The 24037-nt window shown below is 33.2% G+C and overlaps 1 protein-coding gene across 5 annotated transcripts in view; it reads right to left on the bottom strand.

Moving 5' to 3' along the window:
• Nucleotides 1–23168, bottom strand: part of LOC100879277 (neural-cadherin) — a 511227-nt gene extending 488059 nt beyond the window's left edge. For all 5 annotated transcript variants that reach the window (XM_076538467.1, XM_076538441.1, XM_076538445.1 and 2 more), the window contains exon 1: nt 22444–23168. The gene's annotated coding sequence lies outside the window, so the exon portion shown is untranslated. The remainder of the gene's footprint in view (nt 1–22443) is intronic.
• Nucleotides 23169–24037: the final 869 nt, after the last annotated feature.

Below are 24037 nucleotides of genomic sequence, written 5' to 3'. Positions count from 1 at the left end.
CAGAAACCACTTCAGAAAGTATTTTAGAGTACTTTTCTTGAGAAAAATATAAACAATTGTCTTTTCGTTTACCCGCAATTAATGCATTTAACTTTTCAAGAAAAATATCACGATTTACTGCAGTATCCATTCAGTATAAATTACGGTATTGGAAAAAAAGTTAAGAAAACGTTGCTCGCATCATCGAAGCTTGCATAAGATTGACAAAGCTGACTGACTCCACGCAGAACACAAGATTTGGCGGGAGAGAGCCAGTCGCTTCTTTGTCGGCTCCTCTCTTTTGGACCTTCACCAGAGCATATCTGTGATTGTCGACATACACCGGTAAGGGTCCGAATGTACAAGAATGTAATAAAATATTCGGTCTTTCACCGACGTATTTGGTATATGTCGACATTCATCGGTGAATTTAAATGTAATTTTGTACTCCAAAATTACAATTTGTACTCCATAAATTAATGTACTTAAATTTAATTGAGTGAAAGTACTGCCTTTTGTTTTATTTGTTTTAGAACTCATGAGAGAGGTAATTAATAAGTTAAAAAGCAATGCGAAACGTTTGTATCTGCATATGATATATGAAATAATAACAAAATGTTGAGCGATAGAATACTTCTGAAAGTAGTATTTATTGACATTACTGAGTTTCGGAATTTGAAAATTTTAGAATTTGAGAAATTAAGAATTTGGAAAGTTGGAAATTTAGGAATGTTTACATTTCGGAACTTGGGAATCTGAAAACTTTGGAATTTGTTAATTTGGGAAATTTGGGGATTTGAGAAATTTGGGATTTGGGAAATTTCGGGATTTGGGAATTTGGAAATATAAGTATTTTAGGATATATGAATGTAGGTATTTTTAAATTTGGAGATTGCAAATTTTGCACATTTGGGAATTAGAATATTTGCAAATCTCATAATTTCGGAATTTGAAAATTTATAATTTCAGTACTTTAAAAGTTTATGAAATTGGAAATTTGATAGTTTAAAAATCTAGAAACTTAAAGTCAATGTTTCTTAACAATGCTACATAAACACCAAGATCACTCAACTTGCGCATCTCGCATAAAATGTATATTATAGGAAAAAGTTTTTAGTCGAAGCGTTCCATGATTCGATCGGACATTTTATGTAGTGCATACACTTGTGCTGTTAATGGAAGCATTATTAAGTTATACTAATATCAGTTGAATCCATCGAAGCGATCTAAATTAAATTACTTTTTATCGCTAAAATAATTTAAAAAACGAAATTTATTTGAAAATCATATATATTTCAGAAAATCAACTGCTTTATTTACTCTGTGCTTTAACTTTCATTTTAACACCACATCGTTTTTATTCTCACAGTACGCGCTGATCTTAAAATACACCTGTGAATTGTATTTAGTGAAACATTTAATTGACATTTATTTTTTAATCGCTGATTTGACGCATTTAAGAGGGGGTCAATGTACTTTTCGTCGGACCAAAAAATACAACTCCGATCGATCCACACGTTTTTTTTCACCATAATTACATACTTCAATAATGAAACCCGCAATTGCATTTTTTAAGTAATTAATTATTTGCATAATCTGATACTAATCTCCCTTTACTACAGAAGGTGTCAATTATCATATTTTCAGCTTGAAAAATCTTCTTGTCATTTTATTTTATTACTTTCTTATATAAAATAATTAACTGCTGGGAATCCGAAATACAGTGAACAGACAAAAGGATATGCAATGACATTGTTAACAATTTTATCGAAACATTCAAAGTTAGTGCATTAATGAAGCATTTGATTTTTTATATTTTTAGGTTTTTGGGTATAATTTTATTTATATATTCTAGTAATTCTACTTATGTATTTTAGAATAATATTTATTTATATATCTGTTATATACAAATATGAAGTGATATAATCTTCTTCATATTACTAGAATATCAAAATACTGATGTTATAAATATTTATAACATTTATATTGCAAAATGCAGTCTTTACTTTTATTGAAACAAAGGAGGAAGCACACCGGTTATACTCCGTGCTTTCGCAATAATGATCAAGTTCGTAAAAGTTTTAGTAGGTTGAAAGTTCCTTTTTTGATTTTCGTTGAATCACCAAACCACCGTCGACAAAAGATTTCGAATACATTACAACTTACGTTCACTTGCAAATATTATTCATAAGGATAACATTCAGCGTCTCCGTATAAATTGCAAAATAAAGTTATACAATAATTATGGAATTATACAAACCTCAGGGAACTATCGAACAAGTAATGAAGTTTTCAAACTTTCAACCATAGTGAGATGTAATAAAACTTATTGCTCTCCGTACATACATTAAAAATTTACGAAAGTCAATTTGATGCCATGTAATACCAAACTAAATTAAAAACTTTAATGCACGTAGACGAAATATATTAATGAGACAGGAGTTATAACAGAACTTTAAATCTTTTGCTAACAAGACTTCAGGAGTTTCGTTATTAAATATTTTTTAATACTGTTAAAACGTGGGACGTTACATTATACAGGGTGGGGCTATTAGCAGCTTAAATATTTTCGAATGTGTAAAGACCAGAAATAGATTAATGTAACCAAAATTGTATGCTACGAAGAGGTCTATTATACATATAGGGTGGCTGACCACATTTTTTCATCTAGATTTGCGTCATTATTATTAGTCATAGCAAAAAATGTTTCAGATGAAGTTGAATGGTTTTGAGAGGGGCATATGCTGGTGGTATATTTTTTTCTGTAGGTGGACGTGTAAAGGACATATGAAGGTCATTAATGTTTTTTTAACACGTTCCGTGCCAAGCCATTTTTGCCTGGACTTGTCGTTCAGGCCATTTGATATTTTGACTAAAGATTAATATATTATCACACAATATTTCATTACATCCTCAATACATAAGTAATTCTTGTTTTCTTTTGTTCTATACTGCATCTTGTATAATGCTTCATTTTCTAGGTAGAAATATAGTTTACAGAATTATATTTGTAATAAAATATATGTTTTCAACGCATTGAATAAATATGACTGCGTGTACCACCGGTGGTACACGTGGCCTGACGATCAAGTTTACCGTGTACCACCGGTGGTACATGTGGCACGGAACGTGTTAAATGGAATCATATATTTTTTATTGCATCAGCTGATACTTCTTCATATTCTATATAAAAAAGTATTAATCTATTTATGTGAAAAGATCATTAGTTTATGAAATATTTTAATTTTAATGTCTATTTACAGAAAAGATTCAATGTGGCGACCATTTGCATCAGAACACTTTCTGGATCGAGAAATTAATGACTCTCTAACATTTCGTAGTGTATAATCTTTCTGCACGTGTAACACTTTTCCCAGCTTCAAAATAAACTGATAACATGTCTCGTTTCTTCTTTAAAATACTTCATTATGAAGTGATAATTCACCGTATCGTCGTATTCATCGTATTAAAGACGTAACAGAGACTAAATTTCACTATTACTACAAAATAAAAAAAAAACAAAAACTCACAATTCGTTTGGTGGCGTGACATCTCAAAGCATGTAGAAAAATATTTGCTGTTCAGTTAGGACAATTCATAATATTGTCTAGAAAGTAACGATTTCCTAATTTGTTAGAATTAAAATTTCTCCTAAACTAATGATTCTTTCACATAAACAGATTAATACTTCTTTGTAAAGAATATGAAGGCGTATCAGCTGATGCAATAAAAAATATATGACTCCATTTAAAAAAACATTAATGACCTTCATATGTCCTTTACATGTCCACCTACAAATAAAATATACCACCAGCATATGCCGCTCTCAAAACCATTCAACTTTATCTAAAACATTATTTGCTATGAGTAATAACAATGACGCAAATCTAGATGGTAAAATGTGGTGAGCCACCTTGTATAGCAATAATAATTTTTATCCAAGTTTAGGGGCTTTGAAGATATGTATATCACCGTTTTTTTTAAATGAAACGGTGTGTTATTTACCGAATGATTAAACGAAATTTCTGCTTAATTATTAAATTAAAAAAGACAATTTCAGAAGACATTAAAATTTTCAAAATTGAGAATTATAAAGAATTTAATAGATTCATTATAAAGAATAAAATACTTTCTAACCAAATTTTACACGATTCAAAAGGAGAAATATAAGCTCGAAATTCAATCACTGTCAGCGTCAGAAGCAAAGAGACATGTGAAACAAGAATACAAGTTAGTATCATGGAAATGTTTAAAGCGCGCTCTGCAGTATTTACAAGGAACAAGTACGCTATTTCAGTACTAAATCGTGGAAAACCACGGTCCAGTTAAAAAGTAGAAATAATTTAAGCAAGTAAACACAGTTTCGCTCACACGAAAATCTCCGTTTAATCCTGCAGGTAGAAGTTTCGTATGTAAAATTTTATTTCGCGCACACGTGTGTGTTACAGCGGACGGAACAGACCTGTTACGGTTTTTATAACGCGAATTCATGCATAAGAAAAAGCTTCCGTACATTTCGCAAGAGGAAAGTCAGCGAAATACTGAGATAGCACGGTTTAATGGTAATTATGAAAAAAGTATCTGCGTTTGCACAGTACCGAAAAACAATCTGAGTGATAAGCAAGTGATAACCGTGTGCTATTTTGGCAAAGAAACGACACTTGTCGAACGGAACGTCATGTTTTTCTATTTACTTTATTGTTACTCGGGAAAACTTTTACGAGAGTCGTCAAGTAACTATTGTGAAGGAAGTGTGAAGTTTTAAGACACTAAAGTTCTTATCACATTGGAACGGAATATTGTTTCAAACCGGCATACATAAACTCTTTGAATTTATACGATTGCAGTTTCGCAGATAACTTATTGCAGCCACTTTATCTATGTATTTTCATTTATTCATTATATTTATTATATTTATTCTAATATTTTAATTTACTTATTTGTCGAATGACCAATAGTGAGCATTCAAGATCTGGCTACAACGGATATTTTTGTTGTACCTTCATTTAATATTTACGGTCACACTGGTGTATGAAACGACCCTAGCCAATTTAGCTTCAATTTTAGCCACTTTATATTCCGAAAATTTGAATAAATATCATCTTTGAAAGCCCGGTATTTTTACTCCTTTTGCCTTAAACTTACCGCAAACTCCGTTTGCCTCAAACTACACTCTTGAGTAATATCTCAAGAGTGTTCAACTGCAATTTTAGCTCTTTATATTAAAATCGAAAACTGTTTCTAATTTTTCTGTCAAAACATTTTTCAGTTTTTTGCGTATCTGAATTTTGTTTATCAATGATTAAATTTATTGATATCTAAAATTAACTGAATTTACTGAATGAAAATTAATATAACTTTCTGAATGAATATAACTATTTTTAAGAAAATCTAATCACTCTTGAAACATTATGTATAATGTATTAAATGTTATTAAATGAAGAATAAAATCTAGTTAATCTCATAATGAATTTAGTAAATGATAATAGTTGCTTACAATAGTTTAGTACAAAATTATGACATTCAGATAATTTATGCAACGAAACAGTAATTAATTCGAAAATACGACTTTAAAACATCTCAAAATAAGTAAACATTGTATACGTTCCTCGTAATTTGGAAGTATTTCGTTAAAATAATGGATTATGACTGAACCTAACTATAATTTTAAAATCCTATACAAATTGCAAAAGGAAACACTGATCTGCATATTCAACGCTGTTAATATGATACTTCAGAGTCCTGCAGTGATTTATTACGAAAAAATATCATGATGCGATCAAGCTTTGTTATTGATGGTAACGGGAGAGCGTGGTTCAGTGAATAGATAACAACCATCATTTTTAACTGTCAAAAGATATTTCCCGTGGGGCCTCATACAGCCAATAATTCACAACAGTAACACTAGATGACATAAGGCTTATGTCATGCTATCGCGTTCATTACTTTAGAGTTCTTTCAACGCCTCGGACTTATTTTCTGCGTTACACGTTCGGAGTGCTCATTGCTTTAACGTTGTCCACTGGCTCATTATCATTCAAAGCACGTGTTATTCATTTTATAAAGTAATTTTCAAAATAATCCTGAAATATTAATAACTTTACATTAATTATTTCACTTTACATTAATAACTTTGCTTTAATTATAGAAAAAAATGTTCTGAAATGATAAAAATAAAACGACAAATGATTTTGTATTTATTTAAAGTTAAAGGTGTTTAAAACGAATTACGTCTTCAAAAATATTTATTTTATAAGAATGTTTTGTAGTTACAATGTTTTTTTGTAGGTTAGGTTAAAATTAGTTTTTAAGCAAATTTAAATATGTACGTTAATATATCAAATTCTTTTTATTTTGTTGCTTACGCACTATGAATCTGTATTTAAATAACAGTACCTAACCATAATTTTCATAAAAAAATTCCGATTACTAAAAACAAAAAGGTCGGTATATTTATGCAACTGTACAAAATTCCAAAAATATATTTTTTGGAGATTTCGAGCTAGAACACTGTTAATTAGAGTGCTCCAGGCGAGAAGGACTGGATCGAGGCCATAGAGGAACGCCCATTCCGGGTAACGCTGTTCAAACTTTGCAGGATTCCAAGGCAACGAAAGATACCTATGCCCTCCCCAGACGCACTGTCTCTGAAAGGGGTCCTCCATGGCTCGTTTACGAGTCGACAAGACAGATAGGCAGGAATATTCGCGGAACTATGTAAATTTCGTTCTTGATTCCCGGAGAATTGCATCAGGAGCAGGGACGATCGCCCCGTCGCAGATAACCGCGTCGACAACGACGACAGATGCCAGACGACCGGTAAATCTTTTATGAAATTACTCTGAAACCATTGGCAGCGTACCATCTCATCGCGGTGCTTGCTGCTTCCATGGTTGCGCAGACACGTTGCGCCTTAGTCATCGCCACCCTCGTGAAGAACTTGAACTTCGCTTACGAGAGAGGGTAAGAAAGTAAATTTCCCCTATGTTTCGAGAGAGATTCGCGCTACAGCAACGAGACGACGTGAAATGGCGGTATGACGCCACCTTTGATGTCTGCTGTGATCCTGAAGGTGCCATATCACTTTATGGTTCCTGTACTTTTCAGGAATCTTTATCGGATTTATTATGGAGCATGGAATATTTTTTGAGGAGAATACGTGAAGGTTTCAAATGGAAATTTTTGTAATAATATTTTATTGTAACTGTGTCAGGTCATTTACTTCTTTTATGACACGATACAGTAGTGTGGCTTTATGATGATTTTTGTGGTATTTCAAGTATGCTATTAGCTATTTTAAAGAAATACTATCGTCACTATAGACGATATTGTACCATAATAGAGGTACGTTTCTAGATTTTGATGTTCCTACACTTCTATATTTTCCAATTTCTTTATTTTAAATTTCTATATCCCCAAGTCTCCGTCGTATTTCTGATTCTTTATATTTTAAATTCTTTATATGTATAAATTTCATTATCAAGTTTTCGATAGTTTTCAATATCTATACTTTACAAACTCTATACTTTCAAAATTTCATAGTTTCAAATTTGCAGTTTCATATATTCTCAATTCACTTTAGTTCCAAACTGAACTGTTTAAGTTCATACATCCTCAGATTTCTATAAACTTAAATCTTTATTTTCCCAAATCTATATATTTTCGAATTTCTATATATCCAAATGCCAATATTTTCAGAATTATATATTCTCCAATTTCTATAATCTCCAAATTCTTGCATTCTCTAATATTTATATTCTCAAATGTCTATAACTCCAAATCTATATACGTTCAATCATCTATACTTTTAGGTCTCCACATTCGCCAATATCTATATAAAGAAATATCGACATAACCATATTTCTCTATTCCCCAATTCTGGATATGTACTGTTTTCTTGCATAACAAATTTTTTAATATTAATTTTTATAGTTTTGTTTGAACATTGGGACGTGCTTTTAGTTCAACTTAGCCGTTCTAGTTTAATTATATAGTTACATTTAACAATTAACACTAAATGATAGAATCACAAGATTTTAACTTGAAATTACAGAATTTTTCAAGATGGTTTTCTTCAAATCTATGTTGACTCATATCAAAGGAAAGGATTACTGAATATTGAAGTATGTTTTATCATTTGTTTATTTTCTTACTTTCTTTTTAATTTCAAATTAAGTACGCGTTAACACTGGTAAGTTCAGTGTGAATCTATGAGGTGACATAAGATAAAAGACGCGTAGGATATTTTTGAAACTACCAGGCAGAAATTTAATTATCAAGTTATAATTTTTAAAAAAAGTCAATGGATCACTAATTATACTATTAAAATTATAAGTACACTTCGATTAATTGAATTTAAGCTTGCTTTTAAATATCCTTTTAAAAAAATTTGATTTTTTATCTTTGTTACAGTTTGAATAGCAATTACACTTTTGTTATACTTGTATACTGCAGGTAGGTGAAATGTTTTTTACACTTCGTGAATATTCGTTGCTGAAGAAAGAAAAACTTGTCTTGGGTGCAATTTAACAAGTGAATATTTCAAATGCAGACGATTATTTGAGAGAAATTTAAATTTCCAGCAAATCTTTCTATCCGTAATTTTGTATAAAATATTATATCTTAAAGTTACATGAAAATACTTAAGGATATCCATAACAAGTTATTTGCATATTTGAGACATATAACATTGGATTTGCACAGGACATCATTTTACCGTAAGGAATTAATAAAAATATTTATTTTGATATATTCTTGCGTACTCTTTCAATAAAATTTATTGTATCGAATATTTTTTCAACTTCTTTCATATACTAAATACAAGGAAAACTACAATTTTAATATTTTGTTGAAAATTTACTTTACTAATTTCATTTGGGACGATAAAAAATAATTTTTGTTTCAGTTATTCTGAAGAAACAGAATGTTATGTTAGGTACTCTTTTTCAGTTCTGGCTATAATTTAATTTTCTAATTTATTGGTGTTTCTCTAATTTTTTGGTCTAATTAGGCCAATAGAGAATCTACGTGATTTATACCTAAGGATCGTGGAGGTGGGTGTAAAACTTTTGGAAAATTACATAACAAATATTCCTATACTATTCGAGCTCTATGCCTTGGATCAAAATCCTGATAAAATTTAAAGGTATTTTGTGTTCTCATATTATTAGCATTTTTCAATAAATTTTATTTTGAAAGATATCCTTATCTAAAATAACATCACAGAACATCAATTCACCAACGCTCGCATTGGAAATGCACCCGCATTAAATCACAGAACCTCCGTGTTTTAAAGTAGGGTTTAGATTTTTTGACTTCAAAGCTTCATTCACTTTTCGCCATACTATACTACTACCCAAACCAAAAATATATTTTCACTCGTCAGCGAAAGTAATATTATTCCACCTATTTTGAGACTTTCAAAAAGTTTGGGTCGGTATTATTGCTACCGGTATTATTGCTGAATTTTTAGCACGCTTGCAAGATGTAATTGACAACCGTAGTGGTAATACTCGATATTAAAATTTACAAGTCCTCGAATTTTTTTTAAAAGAACAAAATTACACTCACCCGCGCACACATACACGACACACATACACACGAACTCACACACACAACAGGAAGCGTATATCCGACCTTATCAAACCAAAGCATTGTTTAAAAATTCAGCAATAGTACCGGCAAATGTAGGGACACAAACATTTTTACCCAACAAACGGATTAGTCGCGGATAGGAACAGTAATAACGTTTCCTTAACTCTTTTCGCACAAATTTCAAAGTTTGAACCATCGGGTCATAGGGAACAGAGAATCGGTGCCATTTGAAACTTCGCATACTTTTTGTGGACACTATGAGCTTAAAAAAAAATCTAGGCATAATCATTGCGATACCTATTTACAAAGATACCGTAATTTTTGTAATTTGAGGAAAAAACACCGTTTTTTGACGTTTCTTTACATCAATATTACGCATCAAAAAATACCTTTAATCAAAAACTGATATACCTGTCTTAAAAGGTACATTCTTCGCTTTCTAGAACCGTTCTTACAATTTCTGTTCGGTGGTGGGTTCATGAGATAATGACTATCAAAGGAAAAAGCGTCATTTCGGCTTTGGTAGCTCATAACTTTGCGACCGATCATCGAAACGAACTTCATGGACGTGCAAATTATAGAGGCAGGAACAGGAAACAACAGACTGGAAGTGGCATTAATCAAAAAAATTTTTCTACGTCTGTATAAACCTTGAAAAGAAGAAAAAAAATTCTAAAATTTTTTCGTCGCGATTTTTTGTATCTTTCATTAGTGATAAAAGGCCCAAAAAATTTTTGAGATAAAGAGTCAAAAACTAGAGACCTGAAGCTTCAAAATGACTATTCTGGATGTCTCCTGTAATGAATTTCAACGGAGACAGAGCAATTTGAATATGACCTAAAAATTTAAGGAATTTTTCTGTTCCTTTAATTCTTTTGACTAGTGTATGTTGTCTCTTATCAAAACTGATATTCTCTTTTTCCTTGCACATTTTTTAGTTATTTTCACATCGAAACACGTTATACTGAAATAGAAATATATTTCAAGCATTTGTATACAAAACAAACCTATCTCGCTATAGAAATAATTTCTAAGTATTACTAACTTATAAAAAGTGTACCAGTGTCCGGAACAAATATAACATTATCCTTAACTAGTTAAGTGTGCTTGACGACTATATCCGTCATGGAGATGTGGCAGAATTTTGTGTCATGACGACTATATCCGTCATGCGTAAAATTTTGTTACAATTTGATATTTAAATTGTAATTTTGGCGAAAACTAAATTATATTCGTAAATTGTAATATGTTTAAAATGTTTGGAGGTCAACACGAAATGAAATAAACAAATAAAAAGTGTAAATGATTTGAGATGGATTCATAAATTCTTGAGAGCTAACTCGCCATCGCTTGATTATCGCGACACACACTGGTGCGCGCAAAAAGATCGCCACAGTTAACTGGTTAAAATGATTTGTTCAACTAAATATTATAGCAAAAATAAATTGATGTGTTTTCAATCTACGAAGAACGGTTTATCTTTCAGTAAAATAAGTGACGTAATATCTGAATTAACTTCTTTAATGCAAAACAACAGACACAGGAACAATACTGTATCCGAATATAAATGTATATAATTGTATGTGTACAAACTGAATTTTCATCTATTTTTTATTATTATATGCATCATATTCATGTTGCAGGTCACAAGTAATTCATTCAAAACTACATCAACAAATAAATCATACGCTAGGATCAACCACTTCCATTTTCATGTGAAAGAAGAATAAAATGAACAAAAACCTGCAAAAGACTTTAAAACGACCTAATAGTTCGTATAATAATATAACCTGAGTTATCAATGCTTATTGAAAACGTACTGTCTGGGAAGTTTGTAACAGGGTTTATTTGATTGAATAGGTTTCAATGTATTTATATTTTTAATACACTAAGAGAGATGATATTCTGATTGTGGGGGCATGAAACTGGAGAAGAGAGTATTTTTATGGCAGGTACTTTATGATGCTTATAATTTGTGGAATAGGACAAGGTAGTCTACTATATACATAGAAGTGACTTTCGGTTCACTGAACCTAGGAGAAAATTATTGGACTGTCTGGAAAGTTCGTATTAATGCTTCTTTATTCTTTTGTTTTATAATCCTATTTATAATGACTTCTGGTTCAAGTTCGGAGAAACTTTAGAATATACAGGGTGTTTTGTTACATCTGAAAGACGTAGAACGGTGAAAAATATTTTGCATGAAACTGTATACATCTTTTACTTACAATAGTTGATTGTAAATCAACTTAAATAGTTGATTTCAAATTTCAAAATTTTTTATGAAATATACTTTCAAATTTAAGATGTTCTATGAAGAGTTAACCTTATTAATATTGTATACTGACATCCTTTTATATAGGATATTCTGGGGAACTTTATGTAAAAGATAGAAATTACAAATAGGATCTTTGTTCACAATAAAATGAAAACAAAGTGAGTTCTATGTTTTCAGTGCAAAGTAAGTTAATCTAAAAATATTTATTGAAAAGTATAAGTATTTAATTAATGTGTAGGTATTAAAGCTCACAAAGTGTACATACTCATCAGTGAACAGGTCATTTTGTCATTTTAAAATAAATCTGTATTATATTGCAAATTCAGTTATTTATTCTTCTGCATTAGCAATAATTTTGTATTTAGATACGATAGTAATACAAGCATGCTGACGGTATCTACAAAAATAATCTGGAATATTTGCTACAAAATAAGAAGATCAAATTAATCCCAAAGCCAGACCAATTACCGGATTCCAACGCTACTGAGAAATTTCGAGATAAAGTGTAAAGAGAAGTATTTAAAATAGTATCTACGGTATATCAGAGAAGCATTTGTAGACATATTTAGATCAATTTTATCACCGCTGGACCGTCAAAATTAGTGCTAGCTATTGTTATAAAATAGCACAAGACAAATTGATATTTAGAATATGTATATCGAGTTTATTTTGTATAACTAAAGATTAATTGTATTACGTGATGTATATTAAGTTTCTATATTTATTTCTGAAACATATAAAAAAAATTGAACTCAGAATATTTTACTTATATTTATATCTCGTAATTATACTTTTACTAATCATGCTTTTATACTTTTATGTAATTATTCTTTTATTTATACCCTGTGTTAACATATTTATAATTAATTGAAACTATTATTTAAACTTGTACCTTAATTAGTAAATTTTAATGTTTGTCACTTAAATATAACACATTTAAGTCTTTATTTTAAATATACAATTCAAATCGAATTATTCACATAAATGTTTTATTATTTTACCGTTGACAATAAATTTCAATAAGACAAATACGAATTTTTATATTGCACTTCACTGTACATTAAAAAATGTAAAAATTCAATGTGATGATAGTATAATTGGGAAAAATTAAGGTACTAAAATTTGTTATGTTATGACCAGAATCATTTGGCCTTTTGTATATTTAGTATTATGTTTTCACATATAGACAATATTAAATTTTAAAAATTAAACAAAACACGTTAAAAACAAATTATTTTATAAAACATGTCAGCTGTTAAGAACAAATGATTCTCTTTCACCTTTTTACTAAATTAAGCGTAACTAAACACAGAATATCGAATCGAATTGATATAATTTAGTAAGTTTGAGAAAAAATCATAAAAAAATAGTAAGAATATTTACTAAAATCGAAAAGAAACATGTTACGAAATAAAGAAGGAATAAATGAATGCGAGTTGTATTTCACAAGTGTTGCTAACAGCGATATTTCGTTGCTCAGCACTAAAGAAGTTAAGTAGGAAATATAAAACTGTATCAGGGATCCCCAGTGTCTCCTACATTCACTATATTTTATACTTTTATTGCAACGTGTACATTGAAATGGAACACCATGTACATGTGCAAGATACAGAGCAGAAAGTGATGACAATGTGAGAAACACACTTTTTAGTTTATATAAATTTAAAAATGTAAGCCCGTTAATTATTCCATTTTAAGTATAATTATCTTAAGGAAGAAACTAGTCTAAAAATACGAGTAATAGCAAAATTTGCAAGAAAATGCAATTTCGTATGATTGCACAACCTTATAGGTAATAGTACTCGAGTTGAGGAATAGTAAACAGTAAAAGTAAACTGAGAAAATTTCCCACTCTGTAAAACGTACAAATTGTTGTAAAACCAGTGGTACAGGATAGGGGTTGATTTTATTTTTAACAAATTTGAGACATTTAGAATCAAACCTTTATAGGACACCTCTTGCTTTCCAGAAAATTGGCTTCAAAGATCTATCCGATTTTTCGCAAGCAAATCAGATTTTTCTAAGGAATTTTAAAAATTTAAGAAGAAGATTCGTGTGCTTGTGAATCTGACAATATGAATTTGGAAAATTCTAGAGAATTTGAATTATAGAATTTAAAAATTTTGAAATTTAGAGACGTGGAAATCTGTATGTATAGAAATAATAAAATGTACAAAACTAGTAAGTTGGAGATTTAGAAATTTGTAAAACTGAGAAATATGGGGATGTGAAAATTTAAGAACTTCAGAATATGGAAGTTAAAAAAATTGAACAAATTAAGGATTTTGGAATTTGGGAACATGAGAATTTAGGAATTACAGACTTGCAAATGACTTACAAAATTACTTAGGAAATGACTTACAAAATTGAAGAATTTGTTATTTTAGAAATTTCGATACTTGATAAATGTGCACATTTGAGGAACTGCAAATTCGATACTTTGGAAATATTAAAATATAAAATTTTAAAAATTTCGTGGTTCGGAAATTACTAAATGTAAATGTGGACAGGGAATTTAGTAAATAGAAAAACGTCAAAATTAAAAATTTGAAAAATTTGAAATGTTGAGAATCTGAGAATTTGAAATATGCAATAATTTTCCATTCCCACATTCGTAAATCACCAAATCCTGAAGTTCTCAAATCCTAAGGACTTTAAATGCTTAACCTCTCTCCAAAATGTGAAATCCTCCGAAAATCCCCGAAAATAAACCAATGATAGATCTCTTCCTCTTGTCATATTTTTCCAAGGGATGCCATATTCACTCCTAACTGCGCGTGTACCGAGTAACGTCTTTTCCCCACTTCCACAAACGTTTTCGCACAATTCGTTTGTCATAGTTGCATGTGCATAATATCTGCTTTATTTCGTTAATTGCCTCTGAGCCATAACATGAATCGCGTGAGATGAGATGGTAGACTGTTTTAGTTATTCAGATCACGCAAATAAATGTCTGCCATCTCAATTTTCTTGTTAATATTCATAATTACATTCATATTAAACCAATCGCTTGTTGGAACATTCTCAGATAATATATTTAAGTTCCTATAGTTAATGTATGATTTGTAGGTTACAAAAGTTTTGTTTTGAACAACGTTTAGGGATGAAAGTAATATATTACTATAGGGACGAAAAGGACTGCAAAAACTATAGAGGATGGAGGATGACGTATTATACATCATAACTGTAATTAGGTATAGATGAAAACACCATATACAGTACAAATGATATGCTGGAAGTTACATGTTCTATTTTTCATTATTTAAATATACGGGCAGAATTTTCATCGTTTCTTAAGACATAATATGTTTGTTTAACTATTTCTTTTTGTTACTTCTCATAAAAATATTAGACGGTGTTAGAAAGAATTTTTACTTAATTTTCCACAAAATGATTATTTTTACAGTCATCCTAATGAAGTAGGAAGTAATATTTTAGCTCTTTAACTACCCGTCATGGAAAAAGTAAATATGAATTAAACGGTGGACCGATAAATATACATTCTCATGACATAAGTCTGTTTTCTATAGCTTTAACCCTTAACGCTCCAAGTGTTCCTCTCAAGCACCCCCCGAAAAAAGATTGTTTAGAATGCCTTTAATATTATTATTTACACGTCATTGTTGCATTTAAAATCCAACACTTAGAAACTTGCAAGTCGAAGTATAATGAGAATAAGTTGAAGTTGCGATATTTACAATTAAAAGTCAGAGCGTTAAGGGTTAAACGGTGATTGGCAGATAGGGTAAATGTAAAAAATGTTCCCACTCTCCCCTATCGCTGACACGAGATTATCAAGATTCACGCAATTTGATGGTAAACATGGTCGTTGCACGACACCGGGTGAACTTCGACGTAAGTAGCCGCTTAGGAAGCTGGCCTCACGCAAACGTTAAAGACTCTTTAACCGAAGCGAAGGGAAGCTGAAGAGCTAAAGGGAAAAAAAAGAGGAACCTCTGTTCAGGGTAGCCGAGAATTCCACGAGGCTGTCATGTTGACGCGTGCGCGCGTGCACACACACGATTCGCATCCGACACGAGTGTGTAGCACGTCGGTGTCAAATAGAGAACCTCTTTTCACGAGGCATAGTCTTAGGGATGGGAGAAATGCATGCGGCGAATACGCGTCTGCATAAATCCCGTCGGCGAATTTTTATGTTCACCCCCTGTCTGATCCCCTTTTACCGAGAAAATCGATGGGGAAACCGTGGTTTGTTAACCCTTATCACTGAAAAAAGTATCCCTTGTACCAGACACATAAATATTCACATTTCCTTTTTTGAGGTAAAACGAAAACTACCGAAACGGTCGAATGGTCATTTTACAGGTTTCTTATTTAAAATTACGGAATTTAGTTTTAAAAACCCTCTGAGGGACACGTAATTAAAATCGAACAATAAATGTACACAGCCATCGCAAGGCAAATGTTAGTATTATTTTGATAGAAAAAGGTATGATTGTCCCTGATTTACATTGAGATTAGGATTCTTAGGAAACCGCGTAAATTAAAATTGTATTTTGAAAATGTTCGCTTTTATAAGTTTCTTTTTCAAAATTCATTATTTTAAAAATCGTATAAAAGCGAAATCATGTAAGTAAAATGAATGTAAATTAATAGATGTAATATAAGTATCGATTATATTTTCATTCGATAAAAAATTCACAATTCATTGTTGAAACGGTTATTGTTATTAAACACTTAAAATTTTCAAAGAATAATAACATTCATGAACAACGAAAATTAAAGAAAAATTTACAAAATTCAGCTGAATGTGATATTTTTGAGAATATCGGGGAATACTGGATACAGACAGTAAAGAACACAAAATAATTTAAGGAATACATTCATTAGAAAAAATAACACTTTGTAAAAATAATACATTGTGTAGAAATATTCAGTGTACAAAAAAGAGTTATCAAACTTTTTTTTAATTGCGTAGCAATTTTATAATGTAAAGGAAACACCACTATGTGACATTTTTATTATTTCTGATTGAAATTTCGAATTTTTATAATAACATAATTTTTTACGTTATGATAAGCATACTCTGTATAGACATGAAGTTTTGGATTGACGTACATACACGTTAAACACAGTGATTTAATTAAATTATAAATTTTGTTAAGCTGATTTCTTTGCGTTGATTTTCATCAAGATAAAGGATGTGTATATCAATTTATGTTTCATCTAAAAATAATTTGTTTATTATATTACATTAATTTAGTTTTCAACTTAATTTTTAACTTCAACGTGTGCATTATACGAGGGTAGATTTTATAGTAAGGTGTGTTAAAGGAGGAAATCAATGAGTTGACAAAATCAGTTCCCTTGTTTAGCAAAAATATGCAATTGATCATCTCAAATGTGTCTGAGGATCTATTACATAATTCTGGTAAAGTAGATTTAAGATAAACAGCTGTTAGGTTCAAAAAAGCTCATGTCGAATAGAAAACTTCAAACATACTCTTCTCACGGTCACATTTTTCAAAACTGACGTGTAACATAAAGCATTCAGTGAAAACACTTCTACCGACATAGAAATTTACATAAACACTTTCTTCAGTCCATAAAACCCCAAAATGGAATTGTTTAATTTCACAATAAAACACTCATTTTCCACATTTTTGCAGATAAAATGTTTAAAATGCCCAACACATTTGCAGACAATATTTCCAGTTATTTTCTCAAAATTAAAATTTTCACAGTCTGCCAGCACGTCACAATTTGGAATTATATGCACTTTCATCACTTTTCTCGAACTAAATTATTAACGTTCAGAAAATACATCACACGTCAATAATTTGAAGATATCCTTTTCAGTTTTTAATCTATCGCATTAACATTTCTTTATATGGTGGCCAAAAATGTTAAACTTTCAGAAAACATTTCTCATTGTTTTTATATTGGGTACCATAGCTCATTAATCAAAAGTTGGTAAATAGTGAGACTTCTCGTCAATATATTTTTTATCACTTTGTCAGAATTTCAGCAAACAAGCGCCGGAACAGCAAACTACAAACCGTTCAGAAAACGTCCTTCCATGGACGTTACTTCCGTTGTATTTCGGGACTGGCGGGCTTCCATGGATTGCAGCACGTTGCATGGTTTGGTCATTGGCCGTATTTTGCCATCTGCTCTATCGTGCAAGTATAGCCCCTTTTTTTATTTCGTCCAATTACATTCAGATGTCACAATTGGCTTTTGTTCTTCATCTAAGGAATTCCTTTTCACTAATTGAAGCCGCAATATCAACCGTTACTTTGTAATATCGTATTTCATTCTAATATCATTTAAGAATTTCAAAAAAATTCAGTTCTTCCTTTATACTTATTTAGTGTGTCCCAGTTTTGCACCAAACTTTACCAACATATTCCATACGCAAAAATAAGGACGAGATGTTATATTAATGTAGAGTGAACACTTTTAATAGTGTTTAAAACACTATTAAAAAGTTGAAACAAAAGTACAAAACGACTGCTTTGTTTTTTGATGCTGCAGTGTGTCCCAGTTTTGTAAAACTTTACCAGCACTTTCTTATAAATAAAGAGGATAAAAGAATGTTATAAACATGGGCTCTAAAAGATTATGAAGATCATTTTACATTAATTTCTAAATTCAATAGAATATCTAAAACGTGTACGAAATATGACAAAATGTATGGCTATTTGTTTGTTTTCTTATTGATATTAATTATTTCTTACTGTGATTTTTATAGCAATTTGTTTTGGGCAACTTTTTGTTTTTCACCTAAAACTACCAAGCTGTAGTTAAAAATATTTGATCCTATCGACACTAAATAATTCAATTCACATTTAATTAAATTATAAATAATATACATCCAGGGAGAAGAATATCCATTACAAACTGTATTACCTCGACAAAAATATTCGATCAAATCGATACAAATCTTCATATTTCAAAAGCCCTCTTGATCTTATAAATTCATGTTCACCTCGGTGCACATATCGAAGAACAAACGCTGTTATTATCTAAGAAGACGCAATTCACGAGATCACGATAAAATCACTGACATGTGACAACTCAATAATTCATGTCCACCAACACAGATTCAATCTAATCCTTGCTAATCTCCCGCATTCCCTCTCCCCTTTCATTAGTTAAGATGAACACGATACCGTTTAACCTGACAGCATGTAGCCGGGGTAAAAGTAGCACAGTATGACCCTGGAAACACCTCTATGTATTTCTTCATCTACAAAAAGGTGAACTGACTTGAACACGCCTACGAACTGCCCCTGTTTTGAATCAAAGATGTTAAAACGACTTCAGAAATTTGTCAGAAGAAACTAAAACGGTATGCAAAATTCGTCGCTTGACCCACATCGCTAGCGTTAATATTCTACCAGAAGGATAGTAAATAGATCTACGGGATGTCCTATGCAATTCGAATTAGTTGAACTTTTGAAACGGGGATGGAAAGAAGATATCATAATTAATTTATTTGCTCCAACTGCTCTTTAGGTGTTTTCAACATTCTTCGTGGACATTTCGAGATGTTAGAATAATAAAGGGATAACAGGACCCGCATCACATCTGTGGACTGTGTGGGAAACATTTCATTAACTCTTAAACGATGGATCACTAAAATATGCGTAAAAGGATTCTACGTTGAGGGCTGAAAAATTAAGCTAGATTTAAGAGCCTTTCCTTTAACAAATATGTAATGAAATGAATCTTTTTAGTATTCATTAAACTACTTTTAAATTATGGGGAAAGAATTGTTTTTTCCTAGTGTAAAATAGTACTTTGGGAAAAGATGTATGTGTAGGGGAGATACAACAAATTCAAACAAATTGTTAATTACGAATGTCGCTGTCACAGATACCACAATTGTATTTATTCATTTATTATAATTTTTAAATAACAAGGTTATCGAAAGAGAAATATTTTTTATTTTGTTTATACCAACGCTATTTCTCTTGCTTTTTAACATAAAATGTTTGGTGTAGTAGTAGCAACACTCATAATAATTACAAATTTTTCTGAATTTTTTATTCCTCATAAATCTGCATTGAAAATCAACGTCGCAGAAACGCACACCATTTTTTTGGTGGTTCATTCGATTTAAGAAAAATCATGAAAATGTAGTGAAATCATTTTAGCAATTTGCTCATATTACTTATACGTGTTTTGATAAATGTTGAAACATCTAATTTTATTACGTGTTGCATTTACTCCAAAAAGTAGTTTAATTTTTTAATGATGAAAATAAAACAATCCTTCAAATTTAGTTTTACTCGTTTTCAATGTTAGTTTTAGACGTGAAATGGATTATTATGGCAATGATAGTTTAAGTTTAATCTTATAACTCATTTTATTTCAAATTTTAAAAGTTTTCACTATTACGTGACTGTTACATTGAAGTTGTTGTAACATTCATAATCAATATTTATCGAAGCAGACTTAAATGGAGAATTTCAAAAAGAACAGTATACACAATTTTCTAATATTAAAATGATGTGATGTTTAATTAAAAGTTCAATCTATCACAAACTAATTATTAATTAGGAAGCAATGCTTCATGATTTGAATGATCATTAAAGATGCACGTTAATAAAATTCTGTTGTATCCATTTCACACAAATTAGAACTATTTTTCCTTTTAGGGTGATCACGCATATTATATAATTGACTGATGCAAATATAAGTTGCCATGGAAAATAAAACGTCTGTATATTAATATAGCTTTGTTTTATGCGCTCATTTCATTAATTTTTTGATATGAACGAAATTAGTTGTATATCTTTAAAGACTGAAGCATAACTACTCTGAGTACAGCCAAATAACTAAAGAATTTTGTTTATGCAATATTTTAACAAAAATACGAAGAATTATTAAACACAAGAATCTAGGAATATCAAAATAACTACCGTCTACAGGGTTTGTTACGCGACGATATTAACAAAAAATGTACTTGCATAACACAACATTCTCGCAATGTTTTGTTAAAATCAGAAAGTTCGGGTTGAGAGACTTTCCTTGTCAGCTAAATATCATGCATAAATTAAGTCGAATGCTGAGAGTACACGAGTACCTGGATCACAAAGAAACTGTGAACATTTCGACTATTAACGCAGAGAATGTTAAAAGAAAAAACAAAAAAGAAATGAAATGCAAAATAATGAAATGAGAGCAGCGACGTACTACTACTCTAAGACCCATTTCCAAACACTCGTTATATCTCGTAAACATGTCTACGTTCCACAAATTCGGTTCACTCGATACTCAACAAAAATCGTGCTGAATCAAAGCGCGTCGTTGACGAGAAATAGTTCTGGTAGTAAAATTTACGACGGCAGTCGACGTCACTAAAATAAGACCGAGAGAATCCGATACTCGACGTTCAACGAACCGGACAGAAATACGATTTCGAAACGTCACGAAACGTTGAAAAATTAATCACGTCCCGGTTAGACGGGACGGTGGATCGATAAATCGAAATTCAGGAAATCTTACATAATTAGCGAACACGTACCGGCTACGAGCGGAACGGACAGATGACGTTTCGCGAACGATCCGCACACAGACATTGTCACATCACGTCGGTTCTGTCTACGAGATACAACGAACGAAACTATCCAAACGATCACAGGGCTAATCATTTAATTCCGTCCGGAGCGGGAAGACAGAACCGTACGCGAAGCGTTTCGTCTCGTATCGATCGCGGGCCAACTTCAACGAAATTTACGAAATGCGCGAATCGAAAAACGGACAGAGATAGAAATGGGCTAGAGGGCGAGAGAAACGTCGAAAGAGAGAAAGCGAGAGCAGGAGAGAGAGCGCGATCTCCCGTTCTGACTTCACGTGGCTTCTATTGATTTACTACGAGCGCTGCTTTTGCGAAAGAACCGCAAAGTCTCGTAATGAAAAGTTCAGCCACTGATCGATCCGCTGTCAGTCGACATCTCCTTGTGGCCGTTGTATGTCTCGTGTATAGTCACGCTAGCACTGCAACAGTCTGCCCCAACGGTTCAGTGACACGGTACACTATACGACACACGGCATCGGTCTGGCTTCAGGGAATCGACACCGGTTGTTTCCGGAATCAAAGAACAGACACCAACGTTGCACGACGCGTTTCCTGATCAGTTGTATATCCTCTCGTTTCCTCTCACGATTTTGTAATCCTCTAATTATCGACAAACAAACCGTAGTCTCGTAGAACCGCAGAAGAGAATCACAGACATGAAGAATGGTAATAAAAATTGTAAGGGCAATTTCGTCCACGAGACTGTAGGGACATTCGGTATATATCAAAGTGTGTCAAAAGATCGCGTAAAGCTCACCTGCCGTCAGAGGGTGGCAAGCACCAAGGACAGGCAAGCGAGAAAGAGAAGTCAAGAAGCGGAGAGGGCAAGAGACAGGGGGGATGAGGGGGGGTGGAAAAATGAGCAGGTCGCAGGCCGCAGGGCGTACGAGCTACATCCGTACCTCCTTACTTCGGCAAAATCAATAACCTGTTTGGGGGTGTAGGAGAGAACCTAAGGAGAGAGGCCATAGCACGGCACCGCCGCACTAGGTGGCAAAGGTAGCACGAGTCAGGTGTGTGTGTGTGTCAGAAAAATACGTACGCGGTCCAACAGCGAATATCCAAAGCCGTTTATTCCCCGGGACGTTCGCGATCCTCGTGCAAGGGAGGAGAGTGTAAACCGGCACCACCCCCGACAATCCTGGCACCTGCAATCGTCGCTGGGCTGTCTGTGTGTAACGGAGTCCTGCGATCTGATCGGTTCAACTTGAAAGGTTAGAGCACCGGATACACTACCGGTGTGTTTCACTGTCTACTATTCCCGGTACGGGGGGTTTCGTAAAACTCTAGCTCTGGCACGAGCTCACCACGCACCGGTATTATCGACGATTCTTCCTTTTTCCAACAACTCAGAATCCTGCGACGATCACACTGTCAGCAGAGGTCTCCCCCTCTCGAAGCTTGCCCTCTGTTATCATTACCCACCACCTCGCGGATAGAGAACGAACGTCTCGGTTGTTCGTTATCCGAATCGCGCGCTCTTCTCTCTACCGGAAAGGAGAGCGTTCACCACCACCTCGACCAGTTTGAATTCGCTGTCTGTGCGACGAAGGATGAAAAAGGACGATGATAACAGCAATCCGATCGAGACGGTGGTAGCCGAGACGGGTACACGGGTCTCACGCGTTCCACGCACGACTTTCCTGTCAAACGGATGCTTCCCCGCGAGGAGAAGCGTAACCAACAGACAGAGAGAAACGAACGCAGCACAACGACACGCGTTTCAAGCTGTCGCGGCTATGGGGCGCGGACCACTACCTCGACGAGCCTCCCGGATCGTTGGATAAAACTCGGTGGGGCCGTTCCGGTCGGCGTGCGAACTCCCCACTCTCTCTTTGCCCCTACCATCATCACACGACCAACGTTCGTCTCCCCTCCTATCAAACCTTACCCTCTCGCCCATCTTTCGTCCCTTTCTTTCCCACAACCACCCACCACCTGCGTTACCCCCACTATGTCCTCTAGACACCACGACCGTCGTGTCGCGTCGCGTCGCCGTCATCCCACGACCCTGCAGGGTGCGCGAGCGCACGACCCGTTCCCTGCGCTCTGGTTGTACGTTTCGTCCGTTAGAATTTGTGTATGTGTTTCACTCTATGTATGTATATGTGTCGTTAACGGTGACCGAGCGAACGCGTCACTCGACACAGCGTGTGCGATTGGGGGTTGAAGATTAGACGATGCTGCGTCACGATGCCCGTTCGTTTCGGAAAAGAAACCGCCGGTTGACCCTGGAATGCCGATGACCCGCGGCGAATTATGGAAATGCCGCTGATCGAGATAGGAAATGTGTTTTAGAACTGTTCCGTCTTTTCGATAGACGAAAGATTTTGAAGTTCGCCCACGATGAAATATCGTTGGAGCATTGTGGATAAGTTCGCCGAGGGGATGGAAATTGATGATGGCGCGTCGCGATCTTACTCTTTGCTACGGGCACAATCTACGCTCCGCGCTTGAAGAAATCGTATCTGAGTTTATAAGGAGAGAAATTTCGCTCGCTTGGTTCTTTCGAGCTTTCAGAGGGACGGGTGATAAGAGAGATAGCGGTACGGTCACGTCCGTTCTCTTCGCGAGATTGATGCTGAGTTTGATTGCGTTTTGATTGAATCATGAACCACGCTCTGCTCGTATGAAAT

Source organism: Megachile rotundata, chromosome 1, assembly GCF_050947335.1.
Source record: "Megachile rotundata isolate GNS110a chromosome 1, iyMegRotu1, whole genome shotgun sequence".
NCBI classification, from domain to species: domain Eukaryota; kingdom Metazoa; phylum Arthropoda; class Insecta; order Hymenoptera; family Megachilidae; genus Megachile; species Megachile rotundata.
This window is presented reverse-complemented; position numbering and strand designations above follow the sequence as displayed.